General features: G+C 42.2%; 1 protein-coding gene across 1 annotated transcript in view; it reads right to left on the reverse strand.

The window, feature by feature from the left end:
• The window catches only part of MSH3 (mutS homolog 3), a 95,790-nt gene that overhangs the window by 63,288 nt on the left and 11,587 nt on the right, over window positions 1-20,915 (reverse strand). The window lies entirely within an intron of this gene.

Genomic DNA, 20,915 nt, shown 5'->3' on the forward strand with positions numbered 1-20,915 from the left:
CGCTGGTTGCAGCCCTCGCAGAGCTCAAGTCCTCTGGTCAGCCCTGCAGGGCAGCGATTCTGCAGCTCTATGGGGTAAATAGTTAAACAGGGTGAATCCTCTCAAAGCAACACTTCATTTCCAGTTTCTACTTACACAGGAGGCGGTGTTTTCCTAAAACAGCCTTCAAAATACCAAGTTTTAGCAAAGTGTGCAGAGCTAACCTTTCAGAACTGAGTCAAAAGGGGAGTTTTCTGGGTAGTTAACTGGATGGTCCGTGTCCTGGGTGCCTTCTTTAAAATAACAGTTAAKGGTTGTCTTTTTCTTTAGCAAACTTGTGGTTTTCCTTTCATAATGCTTTAACCAAACTTATCCAGCTCACTAGCATAAATTCTGGCAAGCGATTGCAATAATTAGCATAGCTTGAGAGATTCCTTGCAGTTGTACTTCTGTTCACAAATTATAAAACATAGTATCTMAACGAGACAATAATTCAGTGCTTTGTAAAGATCCTTGCCATATCACAATTTTTTCTRTTTCTTAGATTGAGTCATTCTCAAGCGTATTATCTGACACTTCGAAGACAAAAGTATGCATCGGATGTCTTGGATAACACTGAAAGAATGAAAGGTTCCATGTATTTATGCAACCTACTGAAAAATCTACATTTTAATCAAAATGCACATTTGTTTAAACAAAACTTGCTGCAGACGGTTTTCATGTCTAGCCTTCATGTAGCCACACAACCACTAATGGCCATTTTTCTGCTTACAGCTGAAACAGTTATKTTGATGCCGTCTCCCTCCAGCTACCAGTGCCTGCTAAATCAGAACTCCATTCACAATCAGCTTTTGGGAACATCATTCTTGTCAGAACATCCACAGGGAAGCGCCGTGCAACCCAGCCAGTATTTTACTGATAACCTTTCAAGTGCTTCTGAACAGAAGCATCCCTTGTAATCCCACRGCACCGACAGGGCCGACGTTGTTCAAACAGATGCATAATGGATGAAATCCTAACATATACACAGACACTTATATACGTATTTATACATCTATGCACACATATTTACATGTATATTCTATAATATGTTGGCTGTCTTCCAGTCTAAATTGTTCTATGATTCTGTTAGTGCAGGTATTAACTTATCCACTACAATACTGGGAAAATGCTAGATCATCAAGATCAATGTTTTGGTTTTTTGTCCCTCCATTTATTTGATAACTGAAAGCAGCCTCTGGAAGATTCATTGCTTATCAAGTGCTGTAGGACAAAATATTTTGAGAAAAATCACTACATTTTGGGAAGAAAAAATACTGCTAAGAAAAAAAGTAATGCTAGAAGGTAAAGAAAAATTATGACACACAGCATGTACAAGCCTCACTTAAAGAAATGGAGGCATYTAGAAAGAAATAATAAAAACATTCATTGTAAGGAAGACACCACACATGAAGACAGGAGCTCCCCACAATGTGGTGAACAGCAGGTGCCACTACCTGGTTGTACATCCACGCGTCATAAGAAAGATCGTACATGATAATGGGCTCTAATAAGGGACATCTGCATTTATAAAGCGCCAACAATGGCTGTTTAAGTTTTCCCATACTTTAAACTGTTAKTTTCTCTGCACCGCCCTGCTCGGGTGGAACAGTGGGCGAAAACGCCTGCGGTGCTCACTCAGCAAGGAACCCTGGCCGTGTTAATCCTTCCAGATAACACAACAGCCATCCTTCCCTTACTAACACAGAGCATGGCTTAGCAGAAACAGCTTTTTGTTTTCCTTTTTTAAACCACTGGTGCTTGTTTTATTCCACAATTGCCTGAGAGCCTCAATGGCATTTGCAGGCAGCTGCTGGCTTGGCGCCGCGCGCRCCTTGCTGGGCGGCCGCCCTTCCCAACGCAGGCACAGGAAAGCACTGCCTTACACTGGCTCTCRACCACCTTCGGAGATACCGGAGACACAGAAAATATTGTTGCAGAGTCACCCTCTCTAGGCATCTGTCAAATGCAAAATTATATAAAACTCTGCTGTCTGCAATAACAAAACAGATATTACCACACGTACACTATCCATACACTACATCCAACACCATGGCACAAAAGCTCCCTTCTCCAAACCCTAGCAATGCTGGGAGCTGCTGGAAAGGCTGAAAGCAATTCTGACACACTGTAAGAGATAAAAAGATGCACACAGGAAAACTTCAGGAAAAAATCCCTGCTTGTCTTTTACTGTCCACAAACCACATTCATTCCTTAGTGCGTTGCTCTAGATTCCTTTCAAATCACCCACAAACCAAGGCCCAAAGGACAGAACAAAACATCATTTGAGCTTGAAGTACACAAAGCTGTTAAGTAAGCAAAGTGGCTATTTGAGAAGCAAAGGACAACAGAGTCCAGAGGCATAATGTGTCCCTACAAACCTTCTGCAAGAGCAAAATCAGGTACTGCAGAACGAAACRCATAGTTGCACTCCAGCAGCTACCACCACATCTACACACAGACCTAGAGCTGCTTTTCCTGGATCTTTCCACATGCCTACATGAAGAATGGGATGAGATGGGATATTCTTTTGATGGAAAACCAGTAGAGAAGGTGAAGAACTTCTAGGCAACTATTTCTAAGTACCTATGAGAAAGCAGYATGAACAGCAGCAAGCATGGGTTTGTCAAGAGAAATATAAACCCATCAAATCAGCTTAATTTCACTCTACAGCAGAGGAACAGAGGAGAAGTAGATGATCTCCTACATGCCCACTTTCAATAAGGTTATTTTGTACAATTCCCTGTGATAGTTTCATAACCAAGCCACAGAAATAAGGTTTACAGTAAACTACTACAGAAGGTACAAAAATTGCTGGAGAACAATATTCRAAGCAGCAGTAGTGGTTCATCATCAAAAGGAAAGAATGCATTAAATCAAGTGCCAGAAAATCCAATCCTGCAAATAGTGCGTTCAGTATTTTCAGCTGAAGGAAAGAACAGCTCCAGTCAAACTGCACACAGCTATGAAGCTGCAGACACTACAGAGAATGCTAGAAGACCATCCCAGAACTCAAAACATTCTTAGTATGCTGAAAAAACATAAATTCTCTCCAACATGAAAGAATGTGAATAAACAACAAATGCACAACTAGGGTGGGCAACASCCTAGTCCTAGGCTGGGCAACAAATAAGTCCAAGCTCTGACTTCTACGATTCGTAGGAATTCTTTTCAACTGAACATGCAAAGCACTTACAATTTACTTGTGAGAAATGACCCCGCAGAGCGCTCAGTGCCCCTATGCACAGCACTATTTCACGCGAGCTTCAGTGCCTCGTGCAGCTGTGCATCAGCCTGTGCGACAGCCCTACAGCGAGCAGTGTGYGCTCCATGCTTCCAACAACACTTCCCTCCGTGTTCTCCATGCACCGTGTAGAACACGTCCTTGGGAGAAGGCAAGAAACTGAAGGAAAAACAAGCCAAGCCACGCAGTTCCCTCCAGTATCTCCTATCACACAAACAGTAATGAAATACTCACCTATTGACACTCTATCATACAAGATCTCTTCCTCTGAAGCAAGGTGTGTGAGGGAAGAATCAGGATACACATCCAATCGATTCCTCGTGGCAGGATAACCTCATGGGTATCCCTCGCTGCACATCWCATCTCCCACACACCATCCAGTCACATTTTGTGGGTACATTTTGTGGCCCTGTTTAACCATTTTGTGACCATTTCCACCTCAGATTTCCTGTCATTAGCTATATATATTTAAGGATGTATTATTTCTATCAAATCAGTACATTTTGTCTTTCAGAAAAATAATTTCATTCTGGCACCTTTCTGTCAGAGGACAGTTTCAAAAACTCTAGATGATGCATGCTGTCCTATAATCCTTGGAAGATTGGAAGTCCAAGCATACAAAGATTTAGTATTTAGATATTCTTCCTTAGGATCCCAGTACTTCTAGGCCCTAAAATAATCCACACAGTTTATCATCCCCTTGTTTCTTACACAGGAGGAGGTGGCAAACAGGAGGAGGAGCACCCTGCAAAAGACGCTGGCAAGTCAGCTTGAAACCAGTCTCACCTCAAGCTGGGGACACCAGAGATGGTGAAAACAAATCCAAGTATTTTAAAACCCCAAATAGAMAGTACAAAGTAATTCAGAGGTGACAGAAGTGAAAGAAATTCCACATTTATGTACATGTCCTAAAATCAGATGTGGAAGACTCTTTCCATGCAGGTGTGATCATGTCTCACCCCTTTGCTAAGGGATGGCTCCTTCTCCTTCTCTCTACTGCGCATCTCCTTGCCAAGCACCAAGCAACTAACGTTAGTTATTGGTGCTCCTGCCCACCAGACAGGGTCGCTTTCTGATTTTTCTTCTCACAGGGGACATTAATGTGTCATACCCAGCTTACTCTGAATGAAACGAAGTACATGACAGTATCACAGAAATCACTTATCTGAACACTGGTTCTCACTGATTATTGTGCCTGCTTTCAGTCATATCTATGCCAACGTAGCTATCACCTTCCGTATGGATGACATATGGACCCATGGCTGTCCCTATTCTTTCCTCTCCTGTGGAGCTTTTCCAATGCTGYACCGGGTAGTTTCAACATGCTGTGCACATGAAAGAAGATGGTGGTGGAACAGACACAGCTGCCAGGAGCTGGAGCTTGAAATCCCCCCAAACAGCAGCCCGGGACAACAGCACCTTTTCTGTTAGTATCACTGCTCATGCACAAAAATAACTGCTTCTTGCTGAAACTGAAGGTCAAAGTTTGCTAGTACATGACATGTACCAGAAACACGTAGAAAACTGTTGTCCCTGGAAAGTACAACAAGAATCAATGTTTAGGGAAAACAGATTTACTGTAGGGAAGCAGCATTGGGGTCAAAATGAAAAGTCCCATCTACACAACAATTTGGAAAAGAAACCAGAGATGTAATCCAGGAATTTATATAATCATTTTAATCTGCTTTTCATATATTCCCCCTAGAAGCTAGCTATAATCCATCCCAACAGATTTACTTTTACAAAGATGATGTCTCCTGCAATACACTGCTGAATGTGCTCAAAAAGACATACTTGGGATAATTCATACTCAACCATAAAATCTACAGTGACCACTTAAGAATTTTTATATTATTTTGTAATGCATTTCAGACCTATTTTATATTCTTTTGTTAGCATAATGATAGCTGGGCTTTAGAACTCTCAAGAAAACCACTTTTTTTTTTTTTTTTAAACCAAAAAGGACTTGCTAGAAAAAGTCTACATTGCCAGACACAGGGTGGAGGACAGAAACTGACCTCGTCAGTACATATTCTGCCATGGTAATTATTATAACCTTCCCTTAAATGATTAAAATTGACAGATCGACCTTGAAATAAAATGAGTTTTGTGCCTCTAATACAAATGTGTATGGTGAATTTTGGACTATCATCTTGTTTTGAAGGGTAGCATTTCTAATACTCCTTGACAACCCCACAATTCTTTCACAGTATTGCATACTTTCCAAAAGTGAGCATACTGTTTTTTGCTCCAGAAGATCACATGTTATCAGATCATACTTGTTTGGATTGACAGCAACATGAAACTTGGCCCATTTTGAACAGGAGAGCCTTTTTTTTCCTCCTAAAGAGCACTTTCTTCTTCTAAAACAAGTTGTCTTCTAAACTTTCTAGAATAGCCTCCCACCTAGAAGCTCTTGCAGCAAATTTATAACCTTTGCTCTTCTGTCGACCCTCTGCCTGCAGTCATTAAAACTCACTGTTACAACCTCATTCCATGTAGAAGCTGACGAAGAGCCTGATGTGCATCATACTCAAACATGTGTCTTCACTAGCACCAAAGTAACAGCCTAAATCCAATTTGAACAAAATCAAAYACAGCATTTAAAAATGTTTCCCACTCCCTTTTCATAATCCCCCTTTCAGCTGTGCATGGGCAGAAATCTCACGAGCATTTATTACTTAATATATTTGAAACTTTACCGGCCATCAAAACATTCAGGATTATCTGGAACCTATACATACATATGTAAAGCATTTAGTACTTTGTCCAAGAAAAGAAACTCTTTCCTAGGTGAGGCTGTTGAGGAAAAATTAAAAGCAGATGGCTACAATAGAACATATTTCTGGAAAGAATTTCACATTCAACTTAGTGACTTCTTTATGGGATTAAAGACACTCCCCACTTTAAAGCTCAATACTGAATATTTCAACTAACCTCCCACACTTCTGTGGCAACCCTACCTGTCATGGGCTGTCAGGAACATAAATGTTGTATTTCAATCAGCATGAGAATTGCTTGGAAATGTCTTGGGAGCACTGGATATCCAGAACTGACCACAGTGAGGAAGGCTGTCACTCCTCCACCAGCAAGGTCATATGTGCATTTTTTCACACAGGAGTGTGAAAAACCAAACATACACACACATTTAGAAGGGATCTATCTCTATTCGGGTTCTTAAACATCTTCCTTTTTTCTGTAAAGACATGGCACATGTGGTTCTCAACTTTGCTTAGGGGAAGCATGGAGCCCTATATAACAGATACTTCAATATACACTAAAAATAAAGCAAAAGGGAACTCTGAGGAGTTTTGTTGGGCGGGATTGCAGTGCTGGAGAGAGAAAACGTGGAGCTCCCCCCGGGACAGCCSGGCAGAGGGGGAAGGCCAGGGAGCAGCTGGTTGTACTTTCCACGCAGATGACATGTGGGAATGGAAGAGCTGAGAGGCCTCCAGGAAGAATCTATCCAGGCCTTGTCTGCACTACAGAAACCAACATTCTGAGCGCTATCTGGAAACTCATCCCCAGGCAAAATTAGCTACATCGTAACAAATTCTGCACTCTGATCCACCAATTTGTGTTCACAGCTGGAGAACACTGATACTCCAGAGAAACTAGTGGAAACTGGAAATTTTATTCTTCCAGTTTACTACAAGTGCATATCACATTTTAAGAGTAAAACCAACTGCCTAAAGCTTCTCCTGTGCTTGCCTCTACCTGGGTGAACCAGAAGAAATTCAACTRGATCTCAAAGTGGCAGGTGTCACCTAGCAAATAGGCATCCAAAGAAAACCTCACACTTCGCGAAGCTTCACTGCTCTTGGTAGTTACTATGTAGGAGGCTGCAGAGTGCAGAGTTACAGACAAAATAAGAAAAAAAACAGAAAACAGATGAAAGTCAAAATAAAGCCCAAAACATCTCACGTTAATTTGAATTTGAAAGCACTACTGTTTTCAAATTGTGCTGMCAGATCATTACACCTGGCACTCCAACAGAAAATCTACAATCATCCCCAAATTCCTTGTCTTAGACACTACATTATTCTAATGAGTTGTAAGAAAAAGAAGGTATGAAAACAATAAAGGAGCAAAATATCTGTCTTCAGCAGTTGAATAATTTCATCTGGATATTTCTGACCAAGAGTTGAGGCTCTAATCAATATTATTTATTATTAACTAATTGAAGAAACATAAAATGGTGTTTAGATCATATCCTGACCTGAAACCTTCCTCCAGGTAATGCCTATCAGCAGAAAAGGGCCTCTAAGGTATAAGGGACTAYGGTATATGACAAACGAAGAGACAGAGGAACCAGGCTTATTTGGCATGGAGAAAGCTAAGGGAGTACCTTAGCTTGAAGATCTTCCCTACCTAAAGGACATTTAGAAAAGACAAGACAGGCACAGACTCTTGTCAGAGATGCTCAGAGAAAGGACAGAACAAAGGAGTCCCAGGCTGCAATAAAGGCAAAATTTTGCAACGTATACAATAGCCTGCCTGGGAGTTTGGAAAAAATTCTTCCTCAGGAGTGCAGCTAAGCACAGGAACAGATGGTAGCAGGAGACTGGGGAATTCTCAGCCTTGCAGATTTTCCAAATTGGGCAAAACTCCACACAACCTGACCTAGCGTGGAAGAGAGCCCTGCTTTGAGCAGCAGCTTCCACAAAATGACCTCTGGAAATCCAATCCAACCCAAGTACCTCTGTGATTCCATGAAAATACAGTGCCTCTACCCTTACAGCTGTAAAGCAATGCAACASAGTACAAACCAGCTGAAGCTTAACTGCACGGCCCAGCAAAGAACAAGAACACAGGGACTGCCTGCGCAGCCTCTCCTGTCCCACCGAGCAGTTTTAACTGTGCTGCAGAGGAGTATATAGCATTTATTTTACTACTTGCAAGGCCTATTAATGACATGAGGAATAAAGTGACCATCATTCAGGAGCTGCTTTGGGAACACACCACGGCCTCTCACAACCAACTCTTACTGCTCCTCCAAAGGCAGCCCCTCACACACAGCTCAAACGCAAGATCTGTGCTCTGAGCCATGGACACTCTTTGGGAAACAGAGGAGAACTTTCCATGCAGGAAAATTTCTTAATACAGCATCTTGATTTAGAGAACTTCCTCCCCTCCCAGTTACTAGATAGCTGAAAATTAGCTTTCTCTTTTCTATGGGAAACATTATAAGGCACAGGAAAGACTGGACTTAATATTGAAGCTGATTATCTAACCATATTTTCCTGCTGAGACCGTGGCACAAAATCTCTTTATCTTATACTTTAAGTTCCAGAATGCCTTTCTTGCTGTTCACATTTCATTTTCCTCTCTGTTTCAAGTATCACGCCACTGACAGCATCACTTGAACTGACTCCAGCTGAAAGGATTTGATAGGTTATGTAACCATTCAGTCTACTAGGTTTTTTTTCTTTTCTTTCCTCCATTTGGAGGAATCAACATTTGGGACACCGAGTCAAGTTTGACATGTTTGAGTTGTCTCTATACTAAAGAAATAAAATATGAAACTGAAATACAATGTGGTTGGCACTGTACACTGGTAACTGCATATCAACCACAAACAAAATAATAAGCATTTTCATCCCCAAAAAACAAACCCATTTTATTTGGAAGAAGCATCAATAATCACATTGTATTTTATTCTGTTACAAAGTCTGCCTTTCTAGACTGCCTCTAACTTGCAAGTCTTATTCTCCTTTTTATGGGCAGCACTTGTTCATGATGATCATACTCTAGTGTTGCTGGAAAACTTAACGTTTTTCCAAAAATAAGGCCATTTCAGCTCTCCAGCTCTAAAGTAAAGATGCTCCAATTTCAAAGAAAAGTAGGCAGTGAAACCACAACCATGCCTTTCAAATCCCAACACATAGTAAGCAGCTCTGCTCTATCCCTGGTCCTTTTGCCTTTTTGCTGCTGTAGTCATTTTCCTCAGGGACACGCAGCAGGGAATGGCAGGGAAGACTCTTCCTTCCCCTGGTTTCTGCTCTGTCCTGGCTCTCCCAGTGTGACCTCTGCTTGTCTTGAATTCCTGTGCAGGGCTTTTTCGGCTCCATCCTTCCCAGAAACACGGTGCAAACAAGATGATACTCAAGAAGGGAGGAGATGAATGTAACAATGAAGACAGGTTAGGAGTGACCAAGAACCTTGTCCTGGAGAGCAGTTTAAATGGAAGTAAAAATAGGAGAGGGAAACTTTACTGTTACAGGCCCTGACTCGAGAACGAATGCCACGTTCACTCTCCACACTAAGAGCTAAGGTGGCCTGGAGGTTACATCATTCATCATTGGCAACTGGGATTTTCCAGCACTCCCACCACAGGCAGGAACCTGGCTCTCGCACATTAACAAAATTGCGAGGCGTGCAAGAGCTCAGTCTTCGCATGCTAAGAGCCCTGGGTTAATCCCCAAGATTAAACAGGCCCGTCTGCTCCCYGGGGAAAGAGCCGCCCCGCGTGGTCACGTACGGCCCGCGGCRGGGCCGGCGCAAACGGGGCTCCCTGCAGCACCCCGGCGGGCAGGACAGGGCCAGAAGTGCACAGGGATTCTGCAGGACCCGCGAGGGGATAACCGCAGCTTCTAGTCACCTCACAACGGAGGAAAACGAACACGCAGCTTTGGTCGTGCAACGCTCACCTCCAAGAACGCCGCGTCCTGGCTTGCTAACTGCGCGAGTCACGTTTCAGAACGGGCTTCAGTGCCCGTTTAGACAGCCTGGATAACATGCACCAGGCACACCTTCAACTAAGAAGCTGCCATTTCAGTCTCACTGCTTGAGGAGAATTTGGCCCAGGCCCCTTCTCATCTGCCTCGGAAAAAGGGCTTTATTTGTTTTGTAACCTTTTTAGGAGAGCCTGCTGGACAGAAAAGAGGAAACAGCTGGCTAGTCACTTACTCTTGTAATTAACGTTGCCCCTGATAAGCTGATACAGATTTAAAAATCCATTAAACATATTGAAATAGACTCGTTAGTTTTTCACACAAATTACTTCTGGCTTTCCTGTAAGACATATAAAGACCCTTACATATATCGATATTTCTAATATAGTAAATATGAAAGGGTTTCAAGAATTATACCCTCTATACATACACATTTTTTTTCACTGCCATATGCTAGTAAAACACTATATTTTACCTGTAATTGGCTACTTACCTTGACTTCACATTTTATGAAAAGGTAGTACAAGAGAGAAGAAGAAAAAAAAAAGTAATTTGTTATTTTCCCAAAGTTTAACTTAGTGGACAACATAGAGTTGTTTTATGTTGTATACTTTCATACTGCTGTTCTGCTAGGATATATAACCAATGAGCCAAAAGCAAARCGCTACTTTACAAATATACTGTACAAATAGAGAATACCTTTGAAGGAAATAAATGAAGGTAGATGAAAGCTTAATAGCTAGCTTAAATATATATGCATATATTTATGCATAGGCATGCATATATTTGTGTATATAAATACGTATATATACATATAAGCTAGCTATTAAGCTTTCATTATGTATGTGTGTATATATATATACATACACAGATTAAGATTTGAAACTGAAATTGATATTCTCTTGTTTATACTTTGGAGCTCTCCATTTACTATTCTCTGGCAATCTCAAAATATATTTTCAATTTCATACGGCTGCGTACTGTGCTGTAGGACAGAACTGAAAACAGAAGTGGTAGAAGTTTAAACAGACATAAGAAAGAATTGAGGAAAAAAATATAYATCTACTCCTAGCATCAGAATTTAGACTTACATTTTGTAGGTCAACACTTAAGTTTCTTACATGAACACATAAGAAAACTGAAGAATAAAACTGTCACCTTCAAAAGAAATGCTCACAATGATAAAGGAGCACCAAAGAACAACTTTTCCCAGCACCTCCCTATCTCCTTCCTTTGCACTGGCACAAAAGTTCAGATAATCACACAGGAAATTGGTACAAGAAACCTAACGAGTCAAAACATGGTCATGGTGATTTTCCATCTGCTCCAGTTYGTGAAAAGATTTGTTTGTACTAAGCACACACAAGAACAAAGCTTAAGCCAGTAATAAAACTGAAGAGACATGAAACTCCATTCTGAGGTTCTCCTCCACAGCAGGTTAGATATGTAATATATTACTTTAACTAAATAATTTTGCCAATATGCTAATCATTTACAAGTTTTGTAAATTGTCATGCGAATTTCAGTTCCCATCTGAAATATCAAAAAACTACATGGCAAGTATTTGTCAAGAATTTTGTTTGACTGAAGATGCTCTTATTTAAATCCTTTCAGAGACAACTACTATAGTACTAACAGTCACAACGGGCAGTATGAAATGAGGGCCCCAGGAAAAAGCTGATCCAGTCCCCTGCAGTGTGTACTCAGGGCAGGCCTGGACCAAGAAAGATATTTATTCCTTCTATTCCAGAAACCTATACCAGGCAAAACAGCATTAACTCAGGGATCTGAACCAACAGCTGTCTCCATTTCTCAGGATTCTGGTTCTTTTTATTTGGTAGAGTTGGTGGTTTCCACTCACCCATGGCTCACAAAATTGCATTCAAATTTTGAGTAGCAAACAGCCAGCAGATTCCAAAATACTAATTCCAAGAAATAATTTAATGCAAGTTAATCGTAATTGCATTTGATGGGGACAGTTACAAAGCATCTCTTTACACAGGCAACTCGGAGGCATCTGCATTTAGATTCTTATGCCAGATGGAGTCTGTGGTCTGATTCTGGCTGTGCCCAAAACTTGGTCGTGTTTAATTCCAGAACCAGATTATATAACTAAACACTCATTACTATGTAACTCTATTTTTAGTCCCTTAAGCTGAGCTCTTGCAATCTTTTCTGTGGCTTCATGCCTCTGTACTCTTTTTTTTTTTTTCAAACCAGTAAGCAATATACAGCACCCTAGCAAGGGAGGAAGCCCCTTCTCAGGCTCATCCCTCATTCAAAACAAGCAACCTGTAGCATCTGCTTCATCAACTAACAACTTTTGTCAGTCTAGTCGAAATGCAAGCTTTTTTTTCTTCTGCCATACATAAATTTGATGGAGACACRAAACTTAACTGCTTTACTGTGTGTTAAAAAGCCTGCCTAGGAAAAYGGAGGTTCCTTCAGTGCCACCCATTTTCTAACTAAAAACGTGAAGTCCATTCATCAGTTAACAAATTTTCTTATTTTTAGACTTTTCAAGYTCTCTGTAAGCCAAAGAATATTGGCTAAGACTTCTGTTTTTCTTTTTAGAGCTAAGATTTTCCTTCATGAAGCACAAAGCCTTTTTGTTTTGTTTTTATGAGCAAGGAGTTAACAAAACCTTCTACAGCTCATCCATATAACCCTAGCAAAACTAGCACACTGCACCRGTGTATCCTTTCGCTTAGACTACCTACCAGCACAAATCCTTTAATTAAATTTCTGAGATTAAATATTCTGTTGTCAGGACCACGAGGAATAGCAAATATACTGTATTTGCAGCATATGCAGAGCACTTTGCAGAAAGTCTTAGCTTCCGCACTATGGGAAATAAATCCATTTGCTAGCTACCTTTCCAGAGAAGTAAAGCAGATCAAAAATATCAATTAATACTTTAAGGCTTGGTTTTTGACCTCCCCAACCAAGTCAGTTTGGATTTTTTCCCCTGCAAACCCCCAARCCAAGGGAGTTTTTCCAAACCCAAGCACAGAGGAGCGAATGAGGGGCCATCCCCCCCAACAAAGCACCGAGCGAGCCACACACAGCAAGACATGGGCTCAAGGATACACCAGCTCTGCAGAAAGACACAACTGGAATGCAAAAATACACAGATATATTGTTTTAATTTTAAAAGGTCTTGTGTGTATATACATATTTAAAATATGTATACTTTAATATATGTATTTTGGCATATGTGTGTACATATGCCAAAACTTTTAAAATTAAACCAATACTGTATTACTAACCAGAAAAGTAAAATAATATAACAATTATTTCAACTTCTTGCATTAACAACTAATTAATTATTACAGCAAATGTTGATGTAAACTTAGGAGCTAACTTCAGTATGAATTTCTAACAGCCATTTTTTATTATCCTAAATTCCCAGAGGGAAGGTCCATGCTTGAACTGCACTCCTCACAACTCCCATTTGCCGAAAGCATCTCACTCAGACCACACATCAAGGAGAATATCTGCTAAAATAGGGACAAATGGTATAAACCAGTCGAGCACAAAATTAAACTCTTGAAGATAACCTGAAAGATAAAAGCTTGTTCCTTTTTCAGCTCAGGAGATTGATGATACATAAAAACTTCAGCTCCACTTTTTTCAAAAGATATATTCTGTTTTTTATGAAAAATAAATGCATTTCAYGACTTCTCTCTTCCTTAACCCACAGAACAAAATACAAGAAAATCAGTCTCCTCTTCACTGATATCACCATCATTTGCATGCAAAAAGATGCAAAGAAGTTTCATTCTTCSTCTTTCCCACACTCTTCTTACATCACTGTATTGTTTTGATTAAAACTGCTGCTTTCTAACTCCTAGCACTAACCAGGAGGGCAGGAAGGAGCGGGAAAGGAACCAAATCCAAGAAAGAACATATCCAAACTGTCCAGGATCCAAGCACGGCCACCGCTTCCCAGGGGGAAAAAAGAAAGAAAAATAAAAGATATCCCTAGCTATCTTCCAAGAAGAATGAATTACAGAAGAAAAGGTCTTACTAAAAAAATGCCAGGACTTTAACAAACACACGAACATAGGCAGGCTGTTAAACAGACTTCCAATATTTGCAGGGCAGCTTCGAGGGCTGGGGAGCCTCACAACGTGCGGGTGTGCGCTGCATACGGGCTATCTGCCGCAGCACGCGAGGCAAGAGAGGGCACCGCTGGTGGCCGGGGCAGGCAGGTCCGACCTGAGCACTCGGAGCACCCGCCGGCAGAGCCGTTGGGATACTCGGAGCTGGGCAGCTGCAGCCGTGGCCCTCCAGGGAAGCCACCTCGCTCCCGGGAAGCAGCCAGCCCTGAAAGGCTGCGGCGCTTCTGGAGCCCACAAGCTCAGGACTCCTCTGATTCACCTCGCTTGTGTTCCTGCTCATCAGCAAAGCACACTCCCAACCGTGAATACCYGCTTCCCAGAACGGTGCCTGCATCATCTAAAAACTGGAAACCCAATTATTAATGTGATTTATGTGAGAATTACAAAGTTTCTTGAATCAGACCAGTGACCTCCATCTCAAGTTCATTTACATTCGAAATTTTTTGAAAACTGTACCTCCAAATTAGTAGTTATTGAGGTCAGAAATGTATTACTCCCAAGTCACATAACTGTAAAGAAAGCCACTGCAGTGCATTAATCACTAGTAATTCTGTCTGCTGTCATCTCTTTTCCCGACAGCGTGAAGCAAACCCACACACACGGCGGTGCCGCCTCCTGGGAGGAARGAGGAGCCGGGCCCTCGCGCTCCCACCCGGCCCTGCTCTCCTGATTCGGAGTTTCAGCATCCTTCTCTGGTTGAGAAGCTTCCACAGCTGCAGTGAGAGCTCGGCAGTATATAAATACATGCTGTGAGAAATAAGAAAGCCACAGCATATGAACCAGAAAGGACCAAGAGCTGCAGCGTTACTCACAGGTCACCTTCTCTCGCCGCAGTTCCTGACCTACCCTGTAACAACAAGTGAAGGGGCAGACACCAGAGGTGGCAGGCAGGGACATGGAGACAGTTTTCTGCCTGCACAGGGGCTCCTACATAGAGGGAGAAAGAAGCAAAGCCCTCAGATAATGATGAAAAAAAAACAAAACAAAGAAAATGACCACACTGCAGTTGTATACGTCTACAAAGATTTACTTTTGCAATATGCTTTCCTTCAGCCCTCACTGCTAGGGGAAGGCAAACAATTCACCCTGGGCAAACAGAATCTCGTGTTTCTTTTCTTCCATCACAAGGAAGGCTGCAGTTTTTGCACGGCACTTACCAAGAACTTCTGTGTCAGAGGGCAGGAGGAGGAAACAGTGTTTATGGAAAGGTGGTCAGTTTAGGTGGGTTTTCCCTAAACCAACATAAATGTAGGTTTTAAACAGTAAAGCAATTATGAGTACTAGTGATAGGCATATATGCCAATTAAAATCATGAGGCATCTGAAAAGAAAAAAAAAGACTTTAATATCTAACAGGAAACAAGGTAGAGTGAGTTTGCAAACAGAATCTGCCTTTATCATGAAACATATCATGCACGCCCTAAGTTTGCCATCCTTCACTTTACGTTTTTCCTCTTTCAAAGCGGTGATACAGCGACACCGTCACCCGTAGCAGAACTCATAAACACTTTAAAGARAGTCTCCTTGCAACCAGCACAGACAAAAATGCCAAATTCAGTGCCTGTCAACACACACTGCCTCCAAACATGCAAGCCATGCAAATACACTAACCACACCTATGTATACCATTGCAGAGACAAAACGCTAGCTTTGACTGGGTAAAGAAGGGGCTCACTGCATGGCCTCTTTAAGGGGCTTTAAAAGGTTTGATTTTCTTGCTCCTCCCAGCGAAGTGCTTTCTTAATTAAAGAGTTAAGTTCTTCAACTGTAAAGATTTGCATAATCAGTATCATCTTAATAATTTCTGGCTTAACTAATGAAAGAAAGAACCTGAATATTGGGAATCAGTAGCAAGAAGTGCACCCACCCACACATGCACACAGGTGCTGCCCACACTCATTCCCCCCAGCTTGCCACCCCGTGCAAGGCAACGTGCCCTGGCCTCGAGGCGAGCTCCTGGGGCAGCTCCTCCCTGCTGGCACCTTCCCTGCACGCAGCGCTAGCAAAGCCCAGCTGCAACTGCAGCAAAAAGGTTAATTCGCTTTTAATCTAATATATCACGTAGGTTGGGAAATGCAAATTCTGCTGCATTCAAACGCAGCACATTGTGACTTCCTTCCCGTAATTTACCCGTGAGAGCTCTGCACACAAGACGAAACAGGGGCTTCATCCCAGTCCCAAGGACGGGATTTCATCCCAAGGATGCCATATGCCTGCCTTGCCTCCCAAGCTGCCACGGGCGGTCAGGGACGCAGTGCTCAAAGTAGCAGCCTTTACACACAAGCRCTTTGCCAGGAGAGATTTAAGCCCCACATTCCCTCGAGAGCAACACCACAGGTGACAATAAAGAATCACTTTATTGAGAACAGCATCTGTTTCACAACTGCAACAAAATTATATTAAAAAAAAGGTCAAAATTCTTTCAGGTTATTGCACAATTCAGTAAATGCCATTTTTTTGTTCTACCTATGAGTTATACAAGTGAGCTATAACATGACCAATACTCTTCAAAGGGCTCTCCATAGAGCCCAGTTGTCCAGGACATGAATTGGCAGTGCAAAAAGCCTCTTTAGTCAGCAAACATCTGTTGAACGGGGCATTTGTTTTTTGAATTTTCAGAAAATAGCTCACTCTGTTTTTAGACGTTGTTTTTTCCTGCTGCAAAGTCAACTGCTTAAACCTCCCATTTATGCAAAACATTCTCAAGCTGTTTGTCACAGCTTGCCTTTCACTTAAGAATTCATGGGAATACTACAAACTATACAAACCCTGAAACCTGAGGGTTTTTTTATGATTATCCTGACTTCAGATACTTTTGACTCCTCTGTTCAAGACATTTCATTGGCAGCTTTGTTTACTCTTGCTGTAGCCTTTTGACATCTTGTTTCTGCCTCAATACAGCCTTCGCTTCCTTGCTCACAGGCTGAGCCACATAAACACAGGCACATTTCTGCTTCCTGTTTTTAAAAAAATCCCCAAATAAAGTGTACAAAAGCGTCTTCTGCTTTCAACCATCATCAGCCACATACAAAGATCCACCAAATTAAGAAGCTGGTTATGTTTGCTGAGAAGGTCTCACAGAGCCCATTCCAGCTGAGTTCCTACTGCTTCATTACCAACATAATTCCATAACTGTTCATGAGAGCAATCAGCAATGAACAGCACTACTGACCAATTTGTTTCATCACCAAGCTATAGCTCCCTTCTATATATCCACCCTTTTGTATCCAGCCCCCTATGTACAGAGATAATTGTGGCTCACAACTCAGGGAAGCCCGAGCAGAGCTGTGTTGTATTCTRGCAACCTATTTTGAAATAAAAGGCCAGAGAAGTCTCTTTCTCCTTGACATCCGATAACCTGCAATTGATGGACAAAAGCCTGACAGCATGAGGAGAAACAAACTGCAGAGATCCCCACCTACCAAGCCAGAGCAAATGATGTGGGATGGRGAAGGGATCACGAGCTAAATTTGGAGAACAAACACATGTGGAACAGCGGTGGTACCTGCAAATCCCAACTGCTGTGAGGTTAAAGGCAGAGGATACTGATGAATTGGAAGGGACTCGGCACGTCACCGACTTAMCGTAAGCGGAAAGTGCTCAAAACTGAAGTTATGGAGTTCTTCAACACAAAGAGGATGCAAGTTTGTCTTGCACATAATGATGGGAATCAGTTATTCAAAGGATYTGACCCCAGGATGATTTGATCAAACGAATGGGCTCGTTTTTAGGATGTTTTTAGCACTGAAGCTCTCAATGGATTTGAGACACAAGGAAATTCCAGGACACAAACCCCAGGCCAAAGACAATATAACATATTTAAGCAAAAAGAGAAACATGAATGCTGCAATCAGGAGGAAAATTCTTAAGACTCGTTACAGAGGAACAAATAGCAAATCTAGCTGCAGCCTAATAAAGCAGCGTATCATTGAAGGCTGCRTCAAGAATGCCTCAGAGATGGGAACAACATGATTTTCAAAGAAATAAAAAAGGCCACTGGTGAAAAGCAAGAACAGCCACAAAGGAAAGGAAGTTMAAAAAATATTTCAGGAAAACCAGTACAGCCCAACTTACTAAGATGTATGCAGCCAACATGTTAAGAAGGATGGGTGCTGAGCCTTGACTGGGAGGGGGCTTCAAGTTCAAAACACGGTCTTCTCCTGTGAGAACAAACACATCTTGCAGGGCAGAGCACTTGCATGGTCTCCTAAACAAAAAGAAACCGAAAGCACTACAGCATTTTCCTCCAGTCAGGTCAATGTTCACTAGCAGATGTGACTAACTATTCAGGAACAGGAACGAACCTGCCAGAACAGTTTGTTCTAACCCTGTTTCCATAACCTACTTTAACTTATGCTTGCTTTTAAAAGAAAGCTCTCCATCATTGCTGACCTCCAGTTCAGTGGCCTTGAATAGCACTTCTTAGTGTCTGTCATGACATTGGCAATAGGGACGTTTCATTGAGCACTGGAAACAGCACGTGCTGGAAGAAAACGAACGTGAAGAGCAAGCCGCCTCAGTTCTGCCATGCACCTCTGTACATTGGCTTCCATGAGCCTTGGAGATGATCAGCGACRGGGAAGGACCTAGAGAAACGGTTTGTTGCACAAACCTGTACCACAAGACACACATCGTTCAAGGCTGGAAAATGAAAGCCRCAGTTCAATCCAAACAGTTAAGGAGATTCTTGTAAAAAGATGGACAAGTCTAGCTTCTTTTAAATCAATGGTAAAATGCCTGCTGATTCAAAAGCCCCTGGACTGGATTTTGYCCCCCTCTAAGATGCAGTGGGAATAAACTGATTTCACATGACCAAAATAAAGCTGCTGCCAATGAACAAATCATATGAATTGTTAAGTAATCTTATTATCATCCTATTACGGTAGCACTCATCTTCATTTACCATTCATTACATTAACGTCCGCRCTTAAATTTAGGCAGGAAACACTTAAGAAAAGCAATCAGCTCTTGCACTTATTCTGCAGGCCGTGTGATACTGCTTTCCTGGGCGCTGCTCTTACACAGCTCCTCCTGCAGCAGCTCCCTCTGCAGCCTCCTGACATTGCCCAGGAAACAAAACCAAGACAACTCCTTCAGGCATTTACTGCTCTTCTACCTACTGCCTCTTTGTAGCCAGGTACAACCGTGCCAAACATTGCTCTGCAGAATCAAACTTTTTTTTTTTTTTTTTTTTTTTTTTTAAATCATCACTGTGCTCCATGTGACTTCAAAAGTGAAGAAAAAGGCCAATTTCCACTATGTGTTTTTATTTGCCCCTTCTGGCTCAAAACTCTTAGTGATTATTTTACATTAGCCCAGACAAATAATTTCTATCAGCATTAAATTCTCCATGTGAAAAYGTGCACAATGCCAAGTTAGGAGCAGCAGTCGTCCTGAGAATGACATTACTGATCTTTGAATGATTACTGAATGACATTGCTGGATACAGCTGCGGCAGCAACCAAAAGAAAAGGTTATTTTGCAAGAAGGAAAGCAGTAAAAAATAAAATAAGATAAAAATACATGATACAGATAAGCCAGAGACAAGTGCACACTGTTCTAATTTGGTATTAAGAGACAACAACAGACACTTGCAACTCTGCTAGTGTAGCTAGACACCGAAGCTGCACACAGTCAGCAGCTTCACTGCTCCTCTCCRCTCCAACCTGTGCATCTCCTGGCACTACTTTCCTCTCCCACCTGCATCCTGGTTTTGAAAACTCAGGGTCYTCCACTGCAAAACACCTACACAAAGGGACAAGGAGCCCTCATGAAACAGAAGGTCTGGCTATGATTTTAGTCACAGAGGTCTGCAAAGAATTAGGTAATGAAATCTCTCTAAGCTAAGGGATGTGTCTCACTTAGAAAAGATGAAGTTCRAGACTGCACAACAAAAGTAATGCACAACAACAAAAACGGGTGCCTAATCCACTCAGCAGCTCTGAGAATTAAATTACTGCCGGCATTAAAGCGTTTACCTAAAAACTGGAGCCTACAGAAAAGGAGCGCATTGGAACCACTTAAATTAACATTCGATATTGCAAGGCCCTCTAGTGGTTAAATCTTTAACACACTAAAATCCATAAAGYGGTTTTTGAAATAAGGCTACCGGAGTTAGTGCTGAGGCACAGTGAAGTTAAGGCACTTACTTTCTATCACGCCCGAGTATCACTTCAGTGCTCTCTGCATCGGATCAGCTTTATGGCACAACTAAAATACTTGTTTCTGAAAAATGCACTCCCTTCCCTCAAAACCTGACACAAGCCCTTTGGGCACACAGCATCAGCCTCCTTGCCAGTCTGCAGTATTTAGTTTTTCCTCACGTTACTTCCTAGTTTGGTGTTTTATTTGCCCAATTCTTAACTCTGCTTGCTCACTACTCAGCCCAGTGAGAGGGGACTTTTTATCTCTTGCTGGCCCCGTGATGGAGCTGAGGAACCCAAAGCGACAAGAGCGTGTTGCCCAGGGGCACCTCGGCCGCGCAGCTCACGGGCGCTCCACGCGCTGCTTCCCAGGCTGCTGCTCCTGAACATGCCCCAAGGGAAGCAGAAGCTCCCGCTCCGCTTTCTCAGCCTTGCCTCTCATACACACTCGCCCTTGAAAGCCTGAGAGCCGAGCGTGGCAGCAGCAGCATCTATGCAAGTTCCTGCCACGTGCCTCGAAAGCAGCTTTCCCTGACGAGACGACTGTCTCCCACTACCTTCTATCCACCTTTTTATATATTTATTTATTCATTTACTGGGGGCAAGGAAGATGGCACTGGCAGCGGGGGAAGGCACCCCTTGTGGACCAGCCTGATTAAGGAGCTCCGCAGCCTGGAGCACTAGGGGAGCCCAGCGGGATGGCCCGGACAGGG

This window comes from Nothoprocta perdicaria, unplaced genomic scaffold, assembly GCF_003342845.1.
Source record: "Nothoprocta perdicaria isolate Ctin4 unplaced genomic scaffold, notPer1 scaffold_1, whole genome shotgun sequence".
In the NCBI taxonomy this organism is placed as follows: Eukaryota; Metazoa; Chordata; class Aves; order Tinamiformes; family Tinamidae; genus Nothoprocta; species Nothoprocta perdicaria.